Below are 13,113 nucleotides of genomic sequence, written 5' to 3'. Positions count from 1 at the left end.
ACTCGAGAAACCATGCAGTTTATTAGGCTACAAATGAAATAAACTACCAGCTCTCAGTCTCACATCAGAATTAGACGTTCATCCATGTTATTCAAACGCCAAATTTCGAAGTGTTTAAGGCTTGGGTTAAGTTCAGGCATTAACTCTGAATGGTTAGGGTTTGGGATAGGCTTAAAAGAAAAATATTAAAAACAACTTTCTTTAGCTGGATTCAAATCGGCAACCTTTGGAATCAGAAGCAGATGCTAATGCCCATTCGCCATCCCTGTCCACAACGCCCCAGGAAAACCGAAACCTACGTTGTTGCGCCTAGTGACTGGTTTCTACGTTACCTCTCGACGTCGTCAGACCTGGCTGGAAATAAATGATGATGAACTTCACAGGGTGTTTTGTTGAAAGTGCAGGGTGATGTTGGTGCTCCTTTCCAATAAATATCGAGGGTCTTATTCTGGTGACATGATCAACGGTTGACTGCCGTTTGACAAATACAAATATTCTTGCTCTTATCCATAATAATCTCATCGTGTAGAGTAGACTAGCCTGCCCGCACTGTATCTGTGAGCTGTTGGCTAGAGCGCAGGTGCCACGACCAGAACAGGCAGATTTGCTATTTAACGCAACAGTTTTTGTGACTGAACTATCCGTAGAGTTGAAAATGCGATGGAAACACATTAAACTTTAGATTTTAAGCAACAACAAAAAAGTACATGTTGTGTGCACTACATCATCACCCACTGACTTGTATCCGCAAAAAGGTACGTTTGGTGGAACACACCACTGTTGCGAAAAATCGCATATATTCTTTATGCAGATTTTAGAATATTCGCATGAAATTCTGTTGCCAATTGGATGAAAACCCAGATAATGTGAGGGCAGAATGGTAGAAAAACACAAAGGATAAAGTCAAACATCAAAACGCTTACCTTTATTTACGGAATGTAACCCCGCTGTTATTTCTGTCTGTTTGTGTGTGTGTGCCACAGGTGGCTGGTGGCAGTTTATTAGTAAGACAGGACACTGCTAAAATTATATTTCCTCTAACTTCTTCACTGAGAAACACAAAGTCTCAGAGTGTTCCAGACTCCAGCACTTGGGGAAATGTATAAAGACAAATGTGTGTTTCTCTTAAGTGTAACTGCACAAACACTGATGCTATAGCATTGGTCTCACCAATACTCAGGGGACTTTTGAAAAGCATGCAAAAAACCTGTGTGCATACTGTATACCCTCTGTATTATTAGTAATATCTCTGATACTTGTTGCATAGACATGGACCAGAGGAAACAGTGGAGTCAGTTATCCAATCATGAAATAACAGTGTGCGTGTGCATTTGATGTGGATGGGCAAGCAAGACAGTGAGTGTCTTCATTTGTCTTGCATTACCTTTGTGGAAGAAGCACCACTTACTCCTGTCATGACAAAGACACCTGGAATTCCTCCAGGAGTCTCCTGATAGGGCATATTAAAGTTGCAGTCAGAGCTCCAGTATTTCCCTCCATCCCTCCCCAAACTTCCCTCTAGGGGGCAGTAGCACTATACTTACCCCAGTGCTGGCCGGCCTCTGCTCCTGCTGAGATAAAAGCCACAAAGCTAAGCCTTACACAAACTGCATAACCCTTTTTACTCTTTAGGACAGGGTTTAGACATTTTAAAGGATATTAGTATGATGGCACAAGATGAAAAGCCAACCTAAGGTAACACTCTCTGAATGAGTCTTCAGCTCTACTCTACTACTATTCAAACATGTTATGTCATAAAGATCCAATGCAGCTGTTTTATCTCAGTATCAGATCATTCCTGAGTAACAATGAAGTACCTTACTGTGATTGTTTTCAATTAAAATGAACAAAAATAAACAAAAATAGCTTCTCAGCAAAGAGCAATTTATCAAGCAAGAATTTTGCTAGGACTGTCAGGGAGTGGTCTGAATGGAGAGGGAAACTGAAAACTAGCTGTTATTGGCAAAGAGGTTTGGCACTCTCTTTGTTATTGGTCTATTAATAAATTGACCACATGGTGATGTCACAAGGCAGGCCAAAAATCCATCCCAACAAAACAGGCTGAAATTTCAGGCAGTCTTTTCAAAAACTCTTGCACTAAAATGGTGTTAGCATAATTTTTTTAATGTCATAGCATTATTCCAACCACATAGTGTGTAAATATATATATATATATATATCAAGGTTTTGACTGCAAGGGGCTTTTAAAAAACAGAAGCATAGACAACATGGCACATTTGTGTACATTTTGGGTTACATTTTTTAAAATTGTGTATTTTTTTACTGATTGTAGGGGAACCTCATTATGCATGCAGTTTTTCTGTTTGAATACAGTTTTCATGTAAAAACTGAACGTGATATTAGTCTTGGTTGGTTGAGATGATTAATTACTTTTTCTAAACCTTGAGAGATTGTATGAGCTAAAATTGAGTAAACAGTATAATAATTTTACTAATTCAAAAACGAAATAAGCAATGACTAGTCTGAATGAATAGATTTTTTCTTTGCTAACCTGAACAGAGAACACCCACTATATAATTAAAACATGGAATAAGATACTGTATGTCTCAGAATAAATGAAGAAAAAAAACACCTGGTTAAAATTGTTACAAAATATTTATAATCAAACCAATATTTGTGTGGGTTGAGTTGTAAGATGGATGAATTATAGAAAATATATTAGTGAATCATGCAATCAATTGTGTCCAAAAAACAAACATGGTAAAAATATTCAATTATTATGTACAGAGAATACTCATGCCACATTATACTTGATGGAAATCTACCCAACAATTTACCCAACAATGGGCAAATATAAAAATTATTTTAAAGCAGGGCAAATGGGCATATTTCTCTTCTATTCAGGGAACAGTAACTGTGCCTGTTGTCCCAAGCCCATGAGGCTGATCATGGACTTGGTTGGGAAGAGAAGAAGATGCCCCTGTTCTATTGGATGCCCTGTTGGATGGGATGGAATGGCTTCTCTAATTGGTTTCAATTCTTAATTGAAATGTCATAAAAATGCATCAGTAGATGTGCTGCCACAATTACCTCATGCAAATCTCCTGATGAATTGACGTGTGGGGCGTTATTGCGGCTGTTAAAAAAATGCATTGATTTCTGCTGGAACAACATCAATTCAAATCGGCTCATGCTCTTGCTTCAACCTGTGGAAAGCTTTTGTCACTGCTCAGTTTCCTATTCCTAGCACGCTGATCTAAATAGAAATGAAAACACTTGCACCCGTTCACAATGGGGGTATATCAGATTGATTTGATTGGTAAGCTTTTATATCATATGTACTATATCTATTCAAATGACCTTCTGTAGTAGAAATGGTGTGGGACGAAAATAATGTTTTTGTTTGTACATGTTTCTCATTATCATGAGGGTGCATTAGTTATGAGTACTTTATATAGAACAAACATAGTCTACAGGGAATGCAAAAGCACTTGTTTGAATGTAGACCACACACACACTCTCTCTCTCTCTCTCTCTCTCTCTCTCTCTCTCTCTCTCTCTCTCTCTCTCTCATACTGTACACAGAATCTAAGGAGAGAAATGACATCTGATATGTGCAGAAAGGGAATCAGATAGCTTTGATTTTGCCTTTCACCAAATGTTCTGAGCATTATCTGTCAGGCCTGATGATAGAGTGTGGCAGGCCTGAAAGAAAGGGTTAAAACATCTTGTGAGTTATTGCCTACCACTGTAGTCATAGCAACAGGTTAATAAGTAGCTTCTCTGATCTTCCTCTGTTGCTTTGTGCAGGTTGCTAAGATACAGATTGCATTCAGAGGTGCAAACATGTTCTAATAATAAGAAGAATGAACTTTAAACACTGTAAAAAGATTTAACAAATATAAAAACATTAGAGCAGAGCTATCCTATTAGAACTATCCGATTTACAAAGAAATGGTTGAATTGAACCAAATGTAACAGTAACAACAAAATAAACATTAGTTAAACAAAGACCATCATTAATAATGTTTTGTGCATTATTCCTAGTTCTCATTGGTCTATAGACAATCTATTAATATAAAATACACTTTAACAAATCTTCTTTTTTGGCTAACAACCATCTCACACTAGAGTAGACCAGTAGGATAGTTTCTAAAGGTAAACCGGCCAATCAGATGATTTGGTAGTCTGTAGTCAAGCCTGTTCCTGGATACACACGGTGGATACAAGGGCAAAGTAAAGCATTGCCTCGGAGTTGCATCATTCTCTTCGCAGGTCTATTAGCAGGCATAGTCTGCCTAGCTCCTTATGAGACCCACTCAGAAAGCAGAATTAGACACACTTCCTCTAGTGCTGTGACCTTTGTGAACCGCTGCATCATGAGTTCTAATCCAAGGAGAAATAACCACGTCTGAGCTATACTGGGGCATTACTGTACTTGGTATATCTTTATTCCTTTTCAATTACTGTAACACAGTAGAAAGACAGAATTTAGAATTACAATATTAATAGTCAATGATCCTACCTAGATTTTTTTGGCAGATAATATTAAAGATATGGTTAATCACATAGAGATATCTGATTTGTGTACTTACTTCCAAAATAATCCTTGTAAAAGACATATATAACTAAGACCACACAGCCCCGCACTTGACACCGACTTTTTCCTTCCCTACCCATTTCCTTGCCCTTCAAATGGTGGAGGCCTTTTATCAGAGGAAAAAGTGCATTGATTGAAAAGACAAACGGCATCCATACTGACACAACAAACAAAAAACAAACAAGCAGCTGGAAGCTGGGAAGCAACGGTGGGGGAGCGTTTGGGTTGTTTTGGATGATCCCTCTGTCCTGTGTCATTGTACCTCTCTGTCCTCTCAGCTCAGCTATCAACGGGAGGACAGACAGAGTAACTCTACCACCTGCCGTGGAAATGTCCTGTCTGTCCCTAAGACCCCCTGTCCCTCCTGTGGACTATTGTGTGTGTGTGTGTGTGTGTGTGTGTGTGTTTGCAATTTCCCCCAGCGTATGAGTGGTTATGAGTGTGTGTGTGTGTATAAATCAGACTTTGTGATTAAAGCAGGATAATTACAGAATAATGAAGCCTCAGTGTGATTTATGAAAATAGATTCAATGTCACAGCTGAATATTGGCAGGTTAAATGACACTGACCCAGCAAATACCAAGAGAGATTTGAACAAAGACTATCCTGAATACAAGTGAGAGGTTGGGGACTGGACTGGGCCGGGGTGGGCCTGAAGGAGGGGTAGTGAGATGTGTTGGCTTCGAAGCGAGCCAGAGGACCAATGCGGCCAGGTGGTTGGGTTTTGGTTGATTCTGCTTACATCTAGAGAAGAAAGAAAAGCAGCTTTACCTCTCCAATACTGATTAAAGGCCATGTTCTCCCACCGGGCTTCAGGCTAGTCTGGGTTCATTCAATCTCCAGGTTGATTACTCAATTGGACTCATTGATTGGAGGAGCACTTTAATGACCTATTGTCTCAAGTGTTAATCAGTTGTTGACAGACAGTTCTCTCTCGGACCTGCGGGGCTCGCTGAAACGATTGGCCAGAGAGGAGAGGACCGATGTTCACTGGACTTACTTGGGCTGAATGATTCAAGGGCTATAAAAGCAGGAAGCACGTGAACCATGGACGTTCTCGTTGGCCACATCCCTCTGGAGCGCCACCGTGCACGAGAGTGACACCATCGTCAGGGAAGGTGGCAGGGTTTAATGAGTCAGCTGTACCTGGTTCGTTGTGCTCAAACCTTTTGCACTCACTCTGTTTTATATTTCATCGTTATGTTTTTACCACCCTGTGAGTTACCCTGAAATGAGAGAAAGATTGAGATATAAAAATGGGGGTTGGTGCATGGCCTCTCTGTATGCACATTTCATTTTGTATTTATGGAAACTCTGCAATTGCAAATCACATAAATTCAAAAGAAATGTGGAACCTTGTAAAATATTACCTAGGGGACAGAGACGGGGGGATTTTATGAATAAGGTCCACTGGTATAAAACTGAGTTAGTGACCAAGATTTGGAATGGACCAGCAAGCGTAATGTGTTCAGCTGTATGGGTAACGCAGTGAACAAAATAATGGTGTCATTAGTGATCATCCAAACCCCAGACCTTACAGATTTGCTCAAACAATTTGCTTCATCCAGAATGACAAATTACCCCTAATGTATAATTATTTCCATTGAAAAAAGTGCTGGATAGAAAGCACTAAATGGGCTTGGATATCAATTTCTAATTTGTATTACCATTTAGTCACAGTTTTTCTTTTGATGCCCTGTTGCAAAGAAAGAAAGAGCGATGAAAAGAGAGTGACGGAGAAGAAAAGTGACAGGTACTTAGAGGCGTAGTGAGTCTGTGGGTGTGTGTATGCATACATGCTTGTCCCCCCATCTATATTACCTGAGACAAAAGAGAAATTAGTTTTGACAGAGAGTGGCTCTGACTGCCCGTGGTGACATTTGGAGGAGGTGACGAGGTCTGCCACTGCAGAAGACTGTAAATTTTTACACAAAAGGATTGGGTGGAGTTCTAATGCAAATTGAGGTGGAGATAGAGAAAAGCTGTTTTACACCTTGATGACTGCTTGGTAAACATAATTTGACCAACAATAAAAGCATATTAAGCAACACGATCTCCAAAGAAAACACCATACCTCTCCATTACTGCAGCAACAGAGATATGGCATGGCTGGTTGTTTTAATTATGGCGTATAGGGCCTCCTGTGGTGCCATCTGTAGATTATGGAGTGTGTTGCCACTTTAATTATGGCATATAATATAAGGTGTCAGTCAAACTTACCTCGACGGTTAAGCTTAGGTATTAATTCGGAGTGGTTAAGGTAAGGGTTAAGGTTTGGGGTAGGATTAACCTTGGCGGTTAAATGTAGGTATTAATTCTGAGTGGTAAAGGTTAAGGTTTGGGATAGGGTTAAAATAGAAAATTAAAATGACAAAACAAGAGGGATAGAACCCACAATCCTCAGAGCTGTAACTTGTGGTTTAACCCATTCCCAAATACAGTAGATGGTAATTGGTGCTGGCGTTGCCCCTAGTGGATGGTAGGAAATTGCAATGGAAATAAAATGAATACTTCATGCCATAATTTCACCATTTAAAATATGCCGAAATACGCCAGAATCGTCTAGACTCTGGCCTGATATTTCTGTACATAAATAAACAGCTCCTCTGTATAAAACCTATACGTTCATATTCATGTCTGTTGTTATTTCTATCCTATTGAAAAGCAGAGTGGACATAATGGTTTAAGCATGCATGTCCACCTGTCCGTCTAGATCTATACCGAGCCGCTCGCTGGCTGCTGCTGCATCCTTCTCTTTAATTATCTCCCCCTTTCAATCCCAACATCTTCAAGTCTCATCAATGCTTCTTAATTTCCGTCAATACCAGCAAAGGTCTAAGCTCTCCACACCTGCCCAGTCACCATGGAAACCTCACCTCTAACAACAAAGAGCTCTGTAAGAGACGGCAACGCTGTATTCTCCTTGATTAGATATTGATTAAGCTTTTGTAAAACACAATAGGATTAAAATGATTGGGCAGCTTTGCTTACCCAGGGTCTACTCTAGACTTCCATTTAGTTATAAGCCTTTGTTATTTCAGAATCTACATGTTAAGAGGGATGGAATCGAAAACGCATAGCCCTTTCTCCTGTCATTTTAGAGACCCTTCCAGGGACAGAAAGCAACTAGTACTTTACAGGGGATTACAGAGGGCTGTGAGTTATTCTAGACTGATCTCAGCCTTGAATAGACTATTGTGAACAGATAGAGGCTTTTGAGTGGCATAGCCTATGATTAGTGTTTCCAACCTGTTACCCATTACAAGGACATGCTAATAGGCCTGGTTGAGGTTGCCAGAGAGACATGCTTGGGAGCCCTAATTGAGAAAATATACATTAATGGACCATTAACATCATATGCTAAATGGATGCTAAATGCATGCTAAATGCATGCTAAATGACCAATAATATGTCAATATGGTGAATATTACAACAGACTACGACATAGCCAAAACAACATAGTTACACAGTAAAAGAAGTAATGTTGTTTTTACGTTAACTTACTGGCAACCAGTTACTTGTAAGTTACTATAAAACAAGGTATGTTACTGTAAATTCTTGTAAAGTTACTTAAAAGTAACTTTATTTTTTTCTCTCTCACCTCTAATTAGGACTCCAGACTGTATCAACCTGTCAGGTGTGTCTTCTTCTCACTGATCAGAGAAGTAGGTGTGTGTCACCCTCATACGAAGGAGGGAACTGAAGAGGTGTAAGGTTGAGAGAACAGGGAGAACTCACCACACCTCTCCTGCTTGAAAAAGTGGGGATCTCTTAATTGAGGAAAACCCATACGGAGGCATTTCTAATTAACATTGTCGAAACAACCTGACCATTTCTCATAATAGTTCACAACCAAACATAAAAACATCCATCTCTTTTATTATCTCCCCATAACAGCTTTTTAAATGTATTTTTTTAATCTTCAACTAGTCTTTAATTGGTATTATAAACTGGGTGGTTCGAGCACTGAATGCTGATTGGCTGACAGCCGTGGTATATCACGGGTATGACAAAACATGTATTTTTACTGCTCTAATTATGTTGGTAACCAGTTTATAATAGCAATAAGGCACCTCAGAGGTTTGTGGTATATGGCCAATATACCACGGCTAAGGGCTGTATCCAGGAACTCTGCGTTGCGTCGTGCATAAGAACAGCCCTTAGCCGTGGGGAAATGGCCATATAGCAGACCTCTTCGTGCAGTATTGCTTAATTCTACACTCTGAAGAGTACAGATGGAAGTGTTCTTGTAGTATTCTGTGTTCTATCTTCTTTCACCCACACCCCTCCTTCCCCAAAAACAAACAAACCGAAAGCCCGTTAGCTGTGTTTCATTGGCTTCAGGGGAAACAGGACAGATTGAGTATCGACAGTGGTAGCTAACTGCTGAAGCTTATAGCTCAGAGGCAACACTGTGAAATCTCAGGGGTAGGAGAGAGACGCAATCGAAAAGACAGAAATAATTCTGCAAAGACTCACTCGAGGATCTATCCAGTTTGTCATGAGGAATCATGGACTGTCGGCAGCACAATGAGGAAGTCTCCAGGGACACAGATCAGGAGTCACCGTGCGATGGCTACGAGTTACTGTCCCAACTGGGCCTTTTGCTTTTTTATCGTCTGCAGATTTAACCACTATAAATCTGTTTCCACACCGATACTATTCTCTTTGTACCAGGGGGCATATAAACAAGAGATATCTTTAGTGTCTGTGGGGACTATGTGGTCATTGAAGTCCCTTGGGTGGCATAATCTATTCTGGGATGTTGTGCTGTCCAACCAGAGATACTCAAAAGAAAGAGTAAAATCGTCTTTGACCCAACTGAGTGTAACCTTTGAACTGGGCTGTGACGTGTGATGTGTCATGGTTGGTGTCCTCACTGTTGAGGGTTAACGAAAGCGGAGGAGAGTTGGTCCATAAGTAGGTCAGTTAGTTACCACAGACAGGCTCAACGTTACTGTAGCCTCTGTCTGCACCACAAATATTTCCTTCCTTCCTTTTCCTTTGTTATTATGGTCTACAAGATCAAAATTCATTGATTCATCTATTGACCGTTTACTGCTTATTAGTCAGATGCCAACTCACAAAAATCCTTAGTGCACCTGGGTTTTGTTTCAACAGTAACACCTCAGAGGTAGATGGAATATCCATTTCAGGTTAATCAATTCACAATTTATTCCCCTCCCACTCCCAATCTCCGTCCCATTTATTATGCATTATTCGTCCTTTTTAAATGATTTTCTACTAACCTTCTCATCTAATTTGGTATTCAGATATGGTTAGCACTATTATCTCAATTAATACAATGACACATTCTAAATGCATTCTGCGTATATATCAAATGACAAAAGGCACCACAAGATGTTTTACAGCTATACCAACCAAGGCCATGTCATGGCATGCTCTTTCAAGTTCAGCAGACTTTAGTTGACTGTAAATGATTGAATCAATAAAAGGAGGACAATGCAGGCTCAATCTTCTACAGGACTGTGCTTTATTTTAGTCTAAGCAGAATATAATGAACTAGAGAACTACAGTTCAGGAGCACTATGGGAGAAACCACCCCGAATTAGGGAAAAACAGACCTGTGCCAACACTAAGTCAAATTACAGTTCTGTTTTGAGAAAATAAAGATAATCAACTGACTTTGTTCAAGTAAAAATGAGAAAGATATACAATTATATCATTCAACTAAAATATAAATAAATGAACTAATAAGTACCTAAAATAAATTAGGATTAATTACATAAAACTACATTTTTTATTTGTCTGACAGAAGTAAAATCAAGTGGATGAAATGCGAGAGCGAAGCTGGGAATGTAATGTCTCATGAAGCAAAGTACAGTGGATGATTTTCGCTTTCCTTTATATCTGAATGGTTGCACAAAGGCTATCATTTCATGTTTGATTAGGGAAACTCTGCTCTGTTGGTTTCATGTGGTAAAATTTGGTCCTTGTAACCGATGGAAATGTAACTATACTGTATGATCCCGTCCTTATTGGTGTCAGAAGTGGGATTGAGGCAAAACTGACACAAGGCAATCTTTACAACTGACAGCTGCATTTCAATTAAACAGAAACTCGTCATCTCTGCAAGGAAAAACCAGAGCATGTTTATGAACAATGTAAAAGAACTAGCATTGGTATCCCCAGAATACAATGTATGTGCTACGTTTTTAAAGGTAGTACCGTCAGAGAGAATGAATGTGTTTTAAGGCAGACTTCCCTTTTTTGATCAGTTTGGTGTCAAGGCCACGGGTTGACCTGACTAGACCAAAACAGTGTAGTGGAACTTTCAATCTGTTATTGGCACATTTTCTTCAGTGGTGTTGGAGTCAACCACAGTTATTATTTACAGGATAGTCCAGTGATGTTGAAGCTCTTCAGAAATGATCTCTGAGAGAAAATTCCCATGTGCAGTGAAGATGAAAATAAAAGAGATGTCTCTGATTCTTTTTCAAGAAAAAATAAATGAAGAAAGATGAAGAAAGAAATAATCAAACAAAAGAGAAATGTATGGCTTAAAGACAATGGTCATGTTAAATGACAGCTTATTTTACAAAACAAATCTGACAACAAATGTTCTGAAGTTTTCCAAAAGAACAGAAGGGCTACAATGAAATCCTTGAACATGCAATTACTTACAGCCGATGCGTCCTCTCGGAATTGTGTTGTGCAATGGATTCATCTTTATGAATCCACATTACCTTTTGTCATCCTTTACGGTCCAGTTTCTTAATTCTTGTACTGAATGTAAGAGCTTTCTGTCAACAACATATCTTTAAACTTGCCCATTTACATGTAATTCCATATGGGGATTGTGTAGCAAAATGTCCCTTCAACATGTATCTTCAAAGCATATCAGAATAAACCTTGAGACAATGGGTCCATCCCAGCTTCAGCAGATAACAAAACAGAAAACATAAGAGAATGGAAAAATGAACCATTTACCAACATGAATATAAAATCCATTTTAACATCAGCGCTTCAATATACAAGAAATAAAAAATGTTTTTCTCTACTGTTTTTGATAAATTATTTCATAGTTTCCTTCTCGTAGTCAGTGAAATATATTAATTATTTCTTTATTTTTTTCAACATGATTTATTGTACGGTCGTCTATAAAGAAGCCTTAACAGAATTAAAAAATAAGCTATGTAATATGTACAGGAGTACCGCAGGCAGCTGTGTACTCGTGCCGTAGGGAGAGCAGAGGCAGGGGCAGGCCACAGAGGCAGGGAGATCTGCAGGGTAGTCATTCATTCTAGTATCAGTGCATCCGGCTCACCTGGCCCAATCCTCTCTTTCTCATCATACACCTGTGTTCTGTGTTTGGATCATATGGAAATATGTTTTCAGCTCCAATCTGGCAAACCCTCACCCCCTTCCGCCCATACCCGTGGAGATGTGGAGTATAGCGGTGACTGGCGGGCGCCGCCCAGCCCCGGTGGCAAGCTAGCTAGCTAGTGACTAGTGAACTAACGGCTGCTGTCACTATCACCTGCTCCTCTGCACGACACGGAGCAGACTGAGGGGCGGGCCTACTCGTCACGTATTTGAGGTCACATCTATCCGTCTAATCAGCTCCAATTGGACTAATCCAATTAGCTAGTGCACAGGCAATCTTTCAACTGTCAGAAATATCTTGATGTGTCAGTGTAAACCTAATTAATGGATTGCTTCAGGCTGGAATTGAAGCCCTACTAAATCATCTAGAATCAGATCTCTGCTATCCTCTCCCTGTTATGTAGGGTGGTGTTCAGCTGAGGGTATAGTGCATATTCATTCATGTTTACTCAGTAACCAAAAAGGCCAAAGTGTTAAAAAGTCCCACCCTCTCCAAAGATTCCCTGCACTGCTGTGGATACGTTTTATAGTGACATCAATGTCCCACACAGCCAGGCGACTACTATAGACAGACCTCTCTACTGTACAGTTCTTACTTCCTGACTCATTTGTTTCTGTGTTCTATTATTTACATGAAGGAATAAAAAATTCTGTCTCCATTTTTTGATTTGAATCTCCAGCTTTGTTGTCAAACATGATCCGACACTTTTCTGTGATTGACTGCTCTTTATGTTGTTTATGATAAGATCAAAGTGTTCCTTTTAGTGTCTTTTAAAATTGCATGATGACCTGATGGATCCAAGGCATTAATGTTTCGATGACAGACAGCACTCCCCCTGACTGACAGCGTGATCCTGTCTCTGGCTACTCCAGCTGCCCTGGCATAGGTCCAACATGCTCCCCCAGCTCCCACCATACTCTCTGCGCCGCTGGGTGAATACGCAGCTCTTATTCCTCCCCAGCCAGACAAGGCAGACAGGGCCCATGGGGAAGGCAAGGCTCTGAAAGTTTCCACTAATCATGACATCATAGCGCCTGATGCCCTGAGTATTGAGGTGACTTTGTGGAGTTTCAGTTTAGCATCCACCCCCCCCCCCCCCCCCCCCCCAAACCCACTTCACTTCCCCTCTCAGCTAAAATCCCATTTCCACCTCGAAAAACCCTTTTTGCGTTAGCTAAGCAAGATGACGGAAAAGTTCTCCTTT

The sequence above is a fragment of the Salmo salar genome, chromosome 26 (genome assembly GCF_965601325.2).
Source record: "Salmo salar chromosome 26, fSalSal1, whole genome shotgun sequence".
Taxonomy (NCBI): Eukaryota; Metazoa; Chordata; class Actinopteri; order Salmoniformes; family Salmonidae; genus Salmo; species Salmo salar.
The sequence above is the reverse complement of the archived record's forward strand: the minus strand, read 5'-3'. Positions refer to the sequence as shown.